At 47.3% G+C, this 15,360-nt stretch overlaps 1 pseudogene; it reads right to left on the minus strand.

Moving 5' to 3' along the window:
- Positions 1-451: 451 nt before the first annotated feature.
- LOC103267703 lies at positions 452-4,025 on the minus strand (annotated as a pseudogene).
- Positions 4,026-15,360: the final 11,335 nt, after the last annotated feature.

Raw genomic sequence — 15,360 nt, forward strand, 5'->3', positions numbered from 1 at the left:
CACACACACACACACACACACACACACACACACACACACACACAAACACACGCACACACGCACAAACACACACACACGTTCTTTTCTTCCTTTAGCCACCCAAATTTTTATTTACCCACCTTCCTGCTTTATTTTAACATTATAAACTTTAGAAACCAAATTACTCTCGTTGTGACCCAGGGTTATGATAGGAACCATCATGTTACAAAATGGTGGCAGATCTATGCCTGCTTTTATGTTTTTCTGGCCCCTCTCAAACCGTGTCACTTCTCTTTTCCTTTCTCAGTTGTCTCTTAATGGTCTATTCCAACCCCTGCAACATAGGGGGACTGTGGGTACTAACCTCATTGTTAGGAGGTTTCAGAGAAAGCCCAGCACTACGGCAGACTCTCAGGATCATTCAAGAGCCAACAGTTCCACCTTGCCCTTCAACAGAGTTCCTTCTCAACTGTTATGCGTCGAGGAACAGCTCAACCTGTAAACCAAGCACATGGGTGTAAGTCCATAGGCCCGGCAAAGGCCTTGATGGTAGAGGACGTGGGTTTTGTGAGTGACCACCACTACCAACTTCCAGCCTGAGGAAGGACTGACTCAGGGAACAGTTCCAAGACCACTGAGCTCATGGTTCTCTTGCACCTCCATCACAACTAGGACTTGAGGAAGGGCCTCTCAATTCCCCCTGCCACACTTGGAACAGTAGGAAGGACACTGCAGGGGCCAAAACCTGAGGTACCAGCCCCAGGGAGTTGATAGGTGACACTGACAAACCAATCACAAAGTTGGTACTGTTGCATGAAAACAGAGAGACCATGACACCGAGGTTAATTCGAGAAGCAGCATTTTATTGGCACTGGTGTGACTCAGTGGGCTAATGCTCCAAGGCTGAGCAACCCAGAGAAAGAAGAGAAGGGTTTCATATGTTAGTTTAGGTAAGGGAGGTGGTCAGGTTGTATGGCTATACTTTTTTCTTTGGAATTTGCAAGGCTGTGTTTAGCAAAACCAGATTTTCAAAGGACAGATTGTTTCCAGGATATACAGGACAAGCAGGGGCTGTAAACCCATAATTTCACAAAGAGAAGATGCAGAGGTAAAGTTATGAATCGATTATTGTCTTGCACTTACAGGAAAGCGGCTTGTGGCTATTTGGTTTTCTCATGTCCCATGTCTAGCAGGTTTGGAGCTTGCAGGTTGGTTTTTAAAAAGGAATAATTTTAACTGTTTTTAGCCCCTCTCTGCCACAGTACCATTTGCTCTTGGGGAAGGGGGGAGCCTAGCAAGAACAGCCTCTGGAAGGTGAAGGACAGGTTCGTCTCTCCATAGCGTCTTCTCCAGAAGTGGTCAGGCTTGAAGGGGCCACCATGGGACGTGTCCAGGTACGCGGCCTCTTTCTTAGTCAGCTTGGTCAGCTTCACATTCAGCTTGCCGAGGTTGGCTTCAGCCACTGCCTCATCTGCCTTCATGGGCAGGAAATGAACCCCGAAGGGGTACTTGTCTGGCTGAGTCCACAGTTCAACATGTGCCATCACCTGGTTCATAAAAGAGCTACTCATCACGAAGCTGGGGTGGCCCGTGGCACAGCCCAGGTTGACCAGATGGCCCTCAGCCAGCAAGATGACATGGTGCCCATCCTTCAGCCGGGAGCAGTCCGCCTGGGCCTTGATGCTCACCTTCTCCACAGCATTCTCACTGAGCCACCTGACATCAATCTCCACTTCCAAGTGTTCAGCGTTACACACCATGGTGTCATCCTTCATCTGCTCTAAGTGCCGGCCAAGGACGATGTCAACGCAGCCTGTGGTGGTAATGCAGATAGTGTCCTCCTGACAGGCCTCCTCCACGAGCAGCCTGCAGTGCACGGATGGGGTCGATCTCGGTGATGATGACATGGGCGCCCAAACCCCGCAGGATCTGAGCACAGCCCTTGCCCATGTCACCACAGCCCACTGCCACCACCACCTTGCTCGCACTCATCACGCCTGTGGCCCACTTGATGTCATCTGTGAGGGACTCCCGGCAGTCACAGAGGTTGTCAGACTTGCTCTCAGTGATGGAGTCCTTGACGCTGACTGCAGGACCCTTCAGAACCCTATTGACCCTCATCTGGTATAGGTTGTGGACCCCAGGCATGGTCTCCTCAAAAACGCCTCGAATGCCTACCAGGGGCTGTGGGCACCCGGGGTGGATCAGATTGGTGAGGTCACCACCGTCGTCCGGAATCATGTTGAGGGCCCTGATGCGACCCCTCATCCGTTTCACCCTTCCAGACAGACGCCGGAATGCCAGCCTTGGCCATGGCAGTTTCAGCATGGTCCTGAGCAGAGAAGGTGTTGCAGCTGGACCCCTGCACCTCAGCACCCAGGGCGATGAGGGTCTCTATGAGGACGGCAGCCTCCACAGTCACGTTCAGGCAGCTGGCAATGCAGGCACCCTTCAGTGGCTTGGACGTCAAGTACAACTCTCACATGCCTGTCAAGCTGGGCTTCTCAGTCTCGGCGATGGCCACAGCCTTGCTCCCCAGGTGGCCAGGTTCGTGTCAGAGACTTTGTCGGGCAATTGGTCGGACACGCCGGCGGTGTTTCCACGCCATGGCTGAGCCTCGGCGGGAGATGGCACACACGGGAGGGTAGGGAGACACACTCTTTGAGAGGGTAGAAGAGAATGAGTGTGCTTGGCATTTCCCTTGGGACTGAGAAGCACATGAAACTCGTCAGCGCATTAGCGTCTGGGCTTCTCTAGCTACACTGTGCTTTCTAGAAAACAATCGTGTTGGAAATTTTCACTCATTTGATGTCTGGGTAATTCACTGGCTCTAATTGACTTTGCGAGTGTGGAGGTTGCAGGGCCTCTGTGGGTAAGTATGCAAATGAAAACAACCTTTTCTCCGTGTGATGAGATGTAATTGAATGAGGACTCTGATTTTTAATAACCCCCCAGAACATTAGCGCTCTGGGAGTGCAGCTATTGATAACAGTTACGAGATCGAATATCACCAAGGATAAATGAAGACCATGGTGATGACAAACGGAGGTCACCGCATTTGCCCAGATAAACAACAAAAATGACAATAGTAGTAAAGGCTTTTACCTGTCGAGAGCCAGACACGATTCTCAAATTTTTGTGTGTTAACTCACTGAGTCTTCACAACAACCTTATGAGGTAGATGTTGCTGTGATCTCCGTTTGGTCAATGTGAGAGTCAGGGCACAGAGAGATTGAAAAACATATCCCTTGCACAGTGAATCCAGCAGGGAAGAATTCCAGCCCCAGGCCGGCCCCACAGTGCTCACACAGTGGATCTGTTGGTTTCCTTCTTGTTTTATTCGCCACTTGGGTTTTCACTGGGCTTTGATCCTTTTCCATATACTTCTCATGTAATAGGTTGAACCACTTGCTGTTACTGTTTCCAAGGTCAAAAATCATTGACTATTAGCAGTTTCACATGGTTCAACCTGATGTTCCGCGATCCAGGGTTTCTTCCTAGTGAATTAAACTAATTAAGTCAATCAGCATTCTCTTTCCCTGATCATCGTCATCTGTTGAGGGGGAATGCATGTGACCAAACTAATTCACTCAGGTTGAATCATAAGACTCTTGCCTGGAATGTTAGGATGGAAGTTGTCTTGTATAGACACAAGATCCAGAATGCCTGTAGCTGTATCAACAATAGCTTAAAAGTGGAAGCCAGCCATAGAGTTGCCACACCTATCCACAGCCACGAGAATCACAGTCTTCCTGCGTTTTCACTTAGAAAAGTCAGTCAGTTTTGAGTTTTAGGCGATTGAGTTGGTTTTTCCTTATTCTCAATCTCATATCAGCCATTCTCGAGTGGAGAGAGACAAAAGGAGATTTTGCAACTGACGTGAGCGACAGAGAAGGCACAAACATCCAATGACATTCAAATCCAAGTTCTCTGACTCTTCGGCACATAAGCCACATAAATGCTGAGACAAGCCTGTCTTTATCATGGGCTTTTTTACCCGCAATTCTTCCAATCTCCTCTTTGCTGTCTCTAAGGAACAGCTGCATGTCAAGGAACACAGTGTCATGAAGTGAGCCTCTTTCCTGGCGTCAAGTTTCTTCTCAAGTGGGTTAGAGGCGGCGCGGGCAAAAGAACTGGAACGTCATGGAAGATAGTGGACAGTGCAGTTTCGCACTGAAAGAGGGATTATTGAGGAAAAGTAGGAAGTGTGGCATAGAAGGCTGTATCCTGGTCTTTTTTTTTTTTTTTAAGTTGGAGCCTCACTCTGTCGCCCAGACTGGAGTGCAGGGGCCACTCCCGGCCACCGCAGCCTCGACCTGCTGGGCTCCGGTGATCCTTCCGCCTCAGCCTTCCAAGCAGCTGGAACTACAGGCGCGTGCTACCACGCCCAGCTAATTTTTTTATTTATTGTAGAGATGAGGTCTCGCCTGCCCAGGCGGGTCTCAAACCTGCGAACTCAGGCAATCCACTCACCTCAGCTTCCCAAAGGCGCAGGATTACAGGCTGAGCCACCGAGCCCGGCTGGTATCCTGGTCTTTATTATGATCTTACCTTAAAATGTGTAGTAAGTCATTTCCATGGAGTATTTTTCCACGTGGAATTAGCAACTACTCAACTTTTCCTCCCATTTATGGGGATGTACTAAGCCTTGAGCGAGGGCACCATCGGCGCTCTAGTTGCCCCATAAACAGATATTAGGTAGGATATCAGTTGCCTGCCTAATACGCATCCCATTCTCCCTAACAGAATCCTCATTTGAACAGAGATCCATGGCAGCCATGAGTAAGCGCGTCACAGTGCAGGGTGCACCCTGGGCAGGGCCTTATGTGAACAAGAAGCCAAAGCCAATTTCTAAGATGGAAATGATTGTCCTGATTGCTTAAGGGCACTGCTTTGGTGGTAACTGATGATTGCTCTGTCTAGGAATATGGAGATTGTATACTTCAGTGGTAACATGAGTAACCTTCTTTGATCATAAGTGATTTAATTATAGGCTCCAGGACCTTAGAATACGAAGGGGAGCCTTTCAATGTGATTCCACTGAAAGAGTGTTAGAAACCACATGCCATTCAAAATGGGGCTGGTTCCCAGAGAGATTTTATTTCTGGTCATGGGTGGGGGTGGTAAATTAAGAAAAAAAATCTCTTGGAATTTATTGGCCTAAACTCGTTTGCTACCAATCAGAGCCCAGCAGGCAGAGAGTCTAACTGAGAAACACAAGGGCTGAGTCTCTGGAGATGCTGGTCTCCACTCTCCCTTTGCAGCAGGACCCTCCACAGATCCATTTTTTCTTAGATGTCAGGGACATTTGCCTGGAATGTAAGTTCTCTTGAGAGAGCATTTATGGGGAGACTTTAGGGCTTTACAGGCGGGTTAAAGGTCCTAACAAGAAGACATTTGGCCCGCCCTTGGGCCTGGGCAGGCACCAGAGGCAGGCTGTGCAGAAAGGACAGACCGTTTCAACCTGTGAAAGGACAGAAACTGCCAGGAGCCCAGAGGTGGTTGGGAAACCATCCCATCATCATCAGGCCAATGACAGTGACAACTAACTGTGTATTAAGGGCTTACTCTGCACCCAATATTGTGCCAGAGACTTATGCACATTATCTTATTAAAGTCTCACAATTATGAAGTAGACATGACTGTTTCTAATTTACAGATGAAGAAAAGGAGGCTGAGATAGTTGAAGAAACTTCCCACCTCACACAACTGATAAGAGGCAGAGCTAAAAGGCAAACGCAGGGATGTGTGACCCTACAGCCAACGTCTGGAGTCATCCCCCACCATGCTGGGTGAGAAGCCTCAGGGACACCCTGAGCTTTGGAAGCCAAGCTGATGGTAAGTTCTGTCTAAATGCCACTCTGGATTCTGTACCCTGTGTGACACTTAGCACCTCGTTTGGGTCAAATGAGAGGGAGTCTCCTAAAATTCAAACACAAGGCCAAGAAGGCCACACAAAGCTCCAGAAGGGCCCAGGGCTTCCACATTGCTAAATGTCTTCTTGCCCACAGCGGTTTCGAGAGGGTAACCTCCCCCTGCCCCCCCCCCACCCGATCGCAGGCACATCATCCTGCAGAATGAGGTGTTACTATCTCCAAAACAGGGTGGGGTGTCTTTGAGGCATCTCTAGTTCCTGCAGGGAGACTTTGAACCTCCCTACAGGAACTGTGTTTTCCCAGTCAGTGATCAGTCACCCGGGGCCAAACAAAGTGGCTCATGTAAAACTCAGAGAGTTGCCAATAAGATAAGAAATCATATCAAATTTCACCCTTAAAAGTTCTTCCTCCCTTTTTTTCACTCTAAGGTTGATTCATCTTGAATTTCAAGATAGGGAAAGGTGGAGGTCTCCAGAAAATTTATAGGGCTGCTTCCCAGAGCAATTTCCAGTGTTTAGCCATAAATATTTTCAAGAGGGATAAAAGCAGTTACTCTAACACTAACCCCCCTGTACCCAAACCGGCGCCCTGGGAGCAGAGAAAGGGGCCCGCCAGGGAGTGTGGGAAGCCCAATCTAACAGGACAACCACTTATCTTTCTTGTTGCCCCAGGGAGGGGGGCCGTTGGCCGCTGTTGAAAGTGCAGAGCACCACCCCGCCCTCCCAACTGGTACTTAATCTCCCAGCCCTGTCTGTCCTTTCATGGCCAGGCCCGGATCTATGACAGTCGTTTCCATTTTCTCCCCATCTCCCAAGCAGTGAGCAACAAAGGAAAGACATTCTAAGAGCCCATGAAACGTTTTTATTGAAACCCTGTTCTCCAGAGAGAGATTGAGGAAGCGATTTAAGCAAGCTTATTACAAAATAAAAATGTATCCTCCTACTCCATGACAGGAAATGCGAGAAAGAGAGACAAGCCCATTAAAAAAGCACTAAAAAAAAAAAAAAAAAGTTGGGAAAAGGACTGGAACAAAGAAGAGACATTAAATAATTAGGAACAGAAGAAGCAAAAACAGCATGAGACTCAAAGAGGATCTTTAAAAAGAAATCATGGCTCCTGCCTGTAATCCCAGCACTCTGGGAGGCTGAGGTGGGAGGATTGCTTGAGCCCAGGAGTTTGAGACCAGCCTGGGCAACATAGTGAGACCTCGTCTCTACAAAAATAAAAAAATTTAGCCAAGTGTGGCAGCATGCTCCTGTAGTCCCAGCTAACCAGGGTGTGTGTGTGTGTGTGTGTGTGTGTGTGTGTGTGTGTGTGTGTTTGAGGCGGAAGGCTTGCCTGAGCCCAAGAGTTTGAGTAGGCTGTGATCATGCCACTGCACTCCAGCCTGAGTGACAGAGAGAGAGGCCTCAAACCCCCCTATAAAAAACCCAATCTAAAAAAACCAAAAAAAACCCCAAAAACCCAATCTACACATAATATTGCCTCAGGCAGAATCTTCTTTGAGACATTATGCATTATACTTCCAAATTTTTAATAAAAAGATTAATCAAGCTGTGCATAACAGCTGGGAGAGGAATCTCTTGTCTTTAACATTAGTTTATAATAGATAGCACTTCTGATTCCACCATTAACAGTATCAGGAGGATCTTGGACCATGCTGCCAGGAAGATTTCAGGTGCTTTAGATTTCGTTTGCCACTTCATAATTTGCTGCTGTAATTTAATGGAGTCTGAGGAAACCTACTCATTAATTAAGCTGATTAGAAAACAGACACAACAAGCCCTGTGTGGTGGCTTGAGCCTCCAATCCCAGCTACTCAGGAGGCTGAGGTGGATGGAAGGATTGCTTAAGGCTAGGAGTTTGAGACCAGCCTGGGCAACATAGCAAGACCCTCATCTCTACTAAAAAAATAAAAAAAAAAAAGAAAGAAGAAAAGAAAACATGGCACAATACAGCTACATTTCCAGATGAACTGTCTACTGCTTCCTACCCCTTATAACCCCACCTTGACAGAATATTCTGCTGAAATTAAAGTGAAGAGCAAGTGTGAAGCTCTGTTTTAGGGTTTTTCTTTTTGCAGCCTCTGCTTGACTTCGACATTGGTCACTTTTGGCTGATCTATCCATAGATCTTCTAGACATTTTAGAACTCCTGAATTTAGTGACGTTTATTCCCAGGATAACCACCTTCTGCCTTTTAACATCCAGATGCTTGGGAATTCTGCCCTAGAGTGGGCAAGGATAGGCATAAATACTTAGAGTATCAAGGTGCAGCAAAGCAAGCTTTTCATTAGAGAGACTCATTTACTTTCCAATAAACATTCCTCCCTTGGGGCTTTGCTGGCTCTAGAAGGACTGCTAAGTAACTCTCCTCTTCTTTTTTTTTTTTTGAGTTGGAGTCTCACTCTGTCGCCCAGACTGGAGTGCAGTGGCCACTCCCGGCCACCGCAGCCTCGCCTGCTGGGCTCCGGCGATCCTTCCGCCTCAGCCTTCCAAGTAGCCGGATCTCCTCTTCTGGGAGGAGTTAGGGTCAAGGGTGGTTTGGGAGACCGCGGTGTTGTCCTCAATCAGCGGTCATAGGGCAGGGGAAGCACAAAGCTTGCCCCCTTGTTGTGTTTTTGGGACGAGCAGAGAGGTGGGAGAGTGAGTAGCTTGGGGCTGGGGAAGAGGTGGTTATGTGGAGCTTTCCTTTGAGGAAGGAGGAGACCAAGATGAACGTAGAATGGCATGTAGAGAGGGTGACAGGTCTCATCTAAAATAAAATCTTGTCTCACCTACTTCTGTTCTAGGAGGTTCGTCAACTGAGCCCCACCCCGCCCCAATCATGCCTGCTGATGCAGCAGCTAGCCAGTGGCATCCTTACTGCTTAGATACAGCACCCACATGGTTTGTGACTTCTCCAAATCTCAAAGCACGTTACAGAATAGATGCAGAATCGGAGTAACCCTTGACTATCTAAATGGCCCAATTTCTGTCTTAAGGAGTTTTTAGGAGAAATAAGCTCACGTAAAAATCAAGAGCGCAAGCAGTATTATCCCTCCAGGTATGTTTGAGTCAGAGTCTGAGTTTTAAAAATAAAAACGACTGCCTTGCTTAAATATTCACTCTTCTAATAAGCCACCAAGCAGCAATTGCACTCTCCCAAGCCAAGGGACATATATCTTGCTAAGACACGTGCGTCCAAATCAGGATATTGTACAGGAAACCCGAGCCTGCGGCCTGTGCAGGAGCCGCCATCACTGCATAATTCCTTCCAGAAGAAAAGAAACCCAGGCTCAAGGCAGCAGCACGGAGTCCCCAAGGACACATTGCCATTTATTTCCAGTGTGATTATTTTCCATTGCACGCTGTGAGGGGGGTGTTTTTGAATGCTATCTTACTTTCTTTTCATGTCCTTTCATTTACTGCACCCCAAGAGACAGGCAGAATCTCCAGGCCACACTCTGCAATAAAAACTCAGCAAGTTTGAAGGCTACAGCATGAAGCTTCCCAGACGGCCAGGAAGTTCTGCTGACGGTACTAAAATTCGGGAGCTTCATCCAGCATCCCAGGCAGGTGTGTTTATTCAGCGAAGGGGAAGCTGGAAATGTTTCCTTTGAGAATGGCTTCTCTTCTTCCTGTGGGACAAGAGCTGGTGTAGTTTTCTCTTCGATCCCTCACTTTGCCATTTCTGGGTCTCAGACCAGTTTCTGGGACTTTGCCTGGATTCTGGAGGTTACTGTCTTCAGGACTTTTTGTATGGAGACAGGCTGGGAATGAGTCCTCACAGCAGGGATGGAGGGCTCTTTATGAACTGTGTTCTTTTTTTTTTTTGAGTTGGAGTCTCACTCTGTCACCGAAGCTGGAGTACAGTGGCACATTCGTGGCCACTGCAGCCTCCACCTACTGGGCTCAGGTGATCCTTTGGCCTCAGCCTTCCAACTAGCTGGAACTACAGACACCTGCCACCACTCCTGGCTAATTTTTTTTTTGAGTCGGAGTCTCACTCCACCCCCTAGGCTGGAGTACTCACGGTCACCCCAGCATCGACTTGCTGGGCTCAGGTGATCCTTCCACTTTAGCCTTCCAGGTAGCCACAACTACAGGCGTGTGCTACCATGCTTAGCTAATTTTTGATTTATTGTAGAGATGCGGTCTCGCCAAGTTGCCCGGGCTGGTCTTGAACTCACGGGCTCAGGCAATCCACTCACCTTGGCCTCCCAAAGTGCTGGGATTGTAGGCTGAGCCACTGAGCCTGGTCTAATTTTTATTATCATTATTTATTATAGAAACAAGATCTCACCAAATTGCCCTGGCTGGTCTCTCTCGAACTCATAGGTGGGCTCGGGTGATCCTTTTGCCTCTGCCTCCCAAAGCGCTGGAATTATAGGCGTGAGCCACTGCCCCCGGCATGAACTGTGTTCTATGATCAGAATTGTGTTCCACGATCAGAACTGTGTTCCACACAGAGTTTTCCTCGACTACCACTGAGGGCATGGTCAGAAAACAGTCGTAATCAGTCCCTGGTCTGTAAGTGCAAGGCATCCTCTAAATGTATTCATAGCAAAATAATGTGCTTCCTTACCAAAATACACTCGTACACCTGATCTCAGCGGCCCAGAGGTTTACTCCATAAAACTTCACATGTTGCTGAGGATATTCCCCTATATCTATAAATTTCTAAATTCTGAGTTGAGATCACTTTGGTACATTTTGGAAAATGCCTCAGTTGCATCAAAATCAATGATTCTCGAAATTGCCAAGCCTCAGAATCACCTAGAGGGCTTGTTAAAAAATGGCTTCCTGGTCCTCCCTCAGAGCTTCTGATAAAGTAGATCTTAGGGGGACCCCAAGAATTTGCCTTAAAGACTAGTCCTGGATTTATGGAGTAGGATAGTATCTCCCCTGTCTTAATTCTTTTGGGTTGACATAAAATGCCATCGACTGGGTGCCTTATAAGCAATAGAAATTTATTTATTTCTCACTGTTCTGGAGGCCAGGAAGCCTAAGATTAAGGTACCAGCAGATCAGGTGGCTGGTGAGGGCTGATTTCCTCTTAGGTGGCTGTCTTCTCACTGTAATCTCACATGGCAGAAGGGGTAAGAGGTCTCGCTGGGCTCTCTTATTAAAGCACCAATCCCATCCATGAAGGCTCTACCCTCATGACTAGTCACCTCCCAAAAGTCCCACCTCTTAATATCATCACTTATCACCCTGGGGGGGTTAGGATTTCAACATATGAATTTTGAAATGACACAAACATTCACACCGTAGCACCCCCCAAAATTCATGTCCTTCCTGGGACCACATATTGGGAACTTATTTGGGAGTAGGATTGTGGCAGATATAGTTAGTTAACATGAGGTCGCACTGGTGTAGGGTGGGCCCTTAATCCCATTGGATTGGCATCCTTATAAGGAGAGAAGAAACCCAGAGCCAGAGACATAGGGGAGAATGCCATGTCACAACAAAGGCAGAGACTGGAGTGATGTGTCAACAAGTCAAGAATGTCAACGATTTGTGGCAATACCACAAACTAAGAGAAAAGCACAGGATAGATCCTTCCCCAGGGTCTCTGGGAAGAGCATGCCCCTGCTGACATCTTCATTTTGGACTTCTAGCCTCCAGAACTGTGAGAGAACATGCTTCTGTGGTTTCCAGCCACCAGCTTGTGGTCATTTGTCAGGGCGGCCCTACGAAATGAATACACTGAGATGCTGAAGTCCTGATCCCAGAACCACACTTTAAGAACCACTGAGAAACATTAATTAGATCATCTTCTTTTTCCTCAACTCCCATTTCTCCTTACAAGGTCCATGATAAATTCTCTTTTCTAAGTAATTCGTACTTGCATCTGCCAGCACCTGCTTAATTCCCTAAGAAGAATTTTCACCAGCTCCTAGTTCCTTAATGCTTCCGCGATTCTTATTCGTGATCTCTCTGCCCTCACGTGGTCCGTGGGGCTCTCTCCAGCTATGTGGTGGTATGGTAGGGTCTCTGATGCCCCCATCCTGATAGGGAGTCGTGTTACTTCATGTGGTTGGATCTCATGAACTCTAGTAAGGGAAGGACACAGGTAGCAGGAAGTCGTTGCCAGAGCCATCAGGGAACTGGAGACCTGGGGTGGGAGTGAGGGAATTTGGGCTTCAGGAAGACAAGCATTAAGAGGGATTTATCTGCCTTCAAATATATGAAGTGTTACTGTGCATAAGATGCAGACAGCCTGTTTTCCATCTCCTCTGAGAATGGCCGAAGGAAGGCAGGCTTAGGAAGCCGAACTTGGAACGGACAGAAAGAATTTTCTGAGGTTGGAGGTTTCGAGCCCCTGGAATGTCAAGGGAGAATTTTAAGTAAGAGCAGACACCTCTTTATTAAACTTGATTTAGATGGGACCCTTCCTGGAGCCAGAAAAATGAGTGAGATAGACTTTGGAGGTGCTCTCTGCTCTTCAAGTCTACGCATTTGCAAAAGATGATGCCCATTTGGGGAAAAAAAATTAACTCAAAGGGAAGAGACATCTCTCAGTTGATGTGTTTGTGGCCTCAGAGGATCTGCTGGAATTTCTTCCTTTGTATTTTTAATTGAATGCTTAGATGATGCTTTTTGTATTAAAGAGTAAGATTACTTAGAAGGATTGCTTTTGTTGTTGTTGTTGTTGTTTTTTGAGTCAGAGTCTCACTCTGTCACTCAGGCTGGAGTGTAGTGGAATAATGCTCACAGCTACTGCGGTCTCGACCTGCTGGGCTCAGGTGATCATTCTACCTCAACCTTCCACTCCCAGCTGATTTTTTAATTTATTGTAGAGACGAGGTCTTGCTATGTTGCTCAGGCTGGTCTGGAACCCCTGAGCTGAAGCAGTCCTCTCGCCTCCACCTCCCAAAGTGCCGGGGACCGTTTGCTTTTTAATTCCTATGCTGTTATCTAGTCTCATCAAGTCCAACTTACTTACCTGTAGGATGTCAAAAGCAGTGCATATTTGTTTTCTATTGCAACACAATCAATTATTAATTATCACAAATTTAGCAGTTTAAAACAGCACATAGTTACCGTCACATAGTTTTCATAGGTCAGGAGTCTAGCACAACTTAACTGGTTCTTGTCCTCAGGGTCCCAAAGGCTGCCAGTGGGGTATCACCGGGCTGTGTTCCTTTCTGGAGTTTGGGATCCTCTTCTAAGTACCCAGCCAAGTTCTTTTCAGCTAGAGAACTGAGGTGTCCATTCTGTTACTGGCCATCAGCTGGGGGACGCTCTCAGACTCTCTCAAAACATGGCAGCTCACATCTTTTCAAGGCCAGCAGGAGAATCTCTTCCTCTGTAATATCATCGAGGAGTGACAGGCCATCACCTTCTCCACACTCTCTGTTGAAGCCAGTCATGTGTTCCACCTGCCTCAAAGGGGAGGAGATTGCAGGTGGGTGTGACTCACTGGGTCATCTTGGGATTCTGCCTGAGGATACTGCCACAGGGTGGTTAGGAAGGCTGTTCTGCCCTCATTTTTCCCCAAGGCCCAGCCTCCAGGCAGGGCTGGACCTGAAGGCTTACAGTTTATTTGGAATTTACCTGGTTAAATAAATGAAGAAATAGAATTTCAAATGACATACAGAAAGTGTGAATGATCCCAGTTTTAAACACAAGTAGTGTTCCAAATTTCAGTTAGGTAGTTGTTGGAATTTACGTTCTTTAATGAAGGACACAATATTAGAATTAGTAGTTTTCTGCCCCCTCACCCTTTTAGGCAATAGAGCAGAGGAGGTAGACCTTGGAGCCAGACTGCCTGGGTTCAAATCCTGACTCTGACATTAACTGTGTAGCCTTGGCCAAGCCATTCAGCCTCTTGTGCCCAGTTTTCCCCATTTATAAGTGGTAATAATAATAGCGCTTACCTCATGGAGTGGTGGTGAGAATGAAATTAGTCAATATGTGTGAAGCACTTAGACAAATGCCTGAAATATCACAATAATGCCTGGTCTATGTGTTAGCCATTGTTTGGATTAGGACACAAGCTGCCACATGCCCTTTCCATGCATGACACTCCCGTGGGCATTCTTAGGATTCTGAGCAGTTCTTGGCTTGTCACTCTGGCTCTACTCCCTTCTCTTCCACTCAGCAAAGCATTGCAGAATGCAAAAAAGGTGACATTGTTATAGGGGTGAGTTTGAATGCGGACTGATTTTTTAAAAGTTATTAGTAACAATAGTAATTATGATACCTAAAATTTATTGAGCATTTACTGTATGCTGGGAAGTCTATGAAGTGCTGTGATATGAGCACCTCATTTGTTCTTCACAACACTTCCTAAGGTAGGTAGTATTATCCCCTTTCTACAGAGAAGGAGCCTAAGGTTAGAAGTTATTTGGTTGACCAGCTGGGCAGCAGTGAAGCCTAAGATGGGAAGAAGCTGAAGCAGCCTCACTCTAGAACCCTCTGTCTATTATTTATTCTGTACCATGTTTGCATTTTGTGGCTGGAGAACTCACCTCTCAACTCATGTGTTACAGTATTGCAGTCAAAAATGCTGATAGAAATGACCCAAAAGGAGAAAGAAACTGTGGATCTTGATTTTTTGCTGAACGAGGTGGGCCTTGGATATGCAGAGGGAGGAAACCAATTTGGCTGATGCACATCCTGGTATGTACCAGGCACTGTGTGGGGTTCCCCACTCACCACGACCTCATTCAATCTTCGAAAACACCGTGAAGGCCTAGTACTGCCTTATTTTTGCAGATGAAGACATTGAGGCCCAAAGGTTGCTTACAACTAGCTGAGCCAAGACTCAGATCCAAAGATGTTCAGGCCTGAGGCCTGCGTTGTTTCCACTGCACAATGATGTCTGAATGGTGAGCAGCGGAAGAAAAAGGAGGGGCTTACAACAGCATGAATTATCCCAGAGGGGAGGCAGAGAAGGCCTTGAGGGTGGTGGTGGGGACACACAAGTGTCCCAGGCAGGCAGCAGGTGCCCCCCTAGCCATGACTAGCTTGGTTGTGCTTCTTGGATTTGACCTCAGAGGGCTCTACTGAGTCCCAGTTGGGCCAGGCACCACAGCCGGGGCACAGGGCAAATCTCTCACCTGCTGGCGGCATCATTTCTCCATTTTCAAGGAAAGTTGGCCTTCTTTGAAGGACAAAGTGAGATGATTTTTGGCAGCATTGGAGGGATGCGATATCACTTTCCACTTTCCCCTTGAGCAGATGCTCTAAGTGCGGAGGTGCAGAGGAGCGAGAACATCAGGGAGACCGGGCGCGGACAGAGAGGGAGAGTCGCCATCGATGAGAAGCGAGCCCTCCCGGGGGTGTTATGAAGACCCTCGGGAGAAGAGCACCGGGCGCAGTTTTAGAGCCTCAGCTGCCCCTCCAGGATGCCGCTGGGATGTTTTCTAAGTTCACTTTTGGCACTTAGACATTAAGTGAGTAAACAGAAAACTTCCTGAGGAACAGAAGTATTTTAAACACTTGCTAGAGAAAAGAGCCCAGTGACTGACACCGGGTGAGGACCTCAAGACAAGGCTTCTTGACATTGTTCGTTT

Source organism: Carlito syrichta, unplaced genomic scaffold, assembly GCF_000164805.1.
Source record: "Carlito syrichta isolate Samal-C Ts95f unplaced genomic scaffold, Tarsius_syrichta-2.0.1 Scaffold308202, whole genome shotgun sequence".
NCBI lineage: Eukaryota > Metazoa > Chordata > Mammalia > Primates > Tarsiidae > Carlito > Carlito syrichta.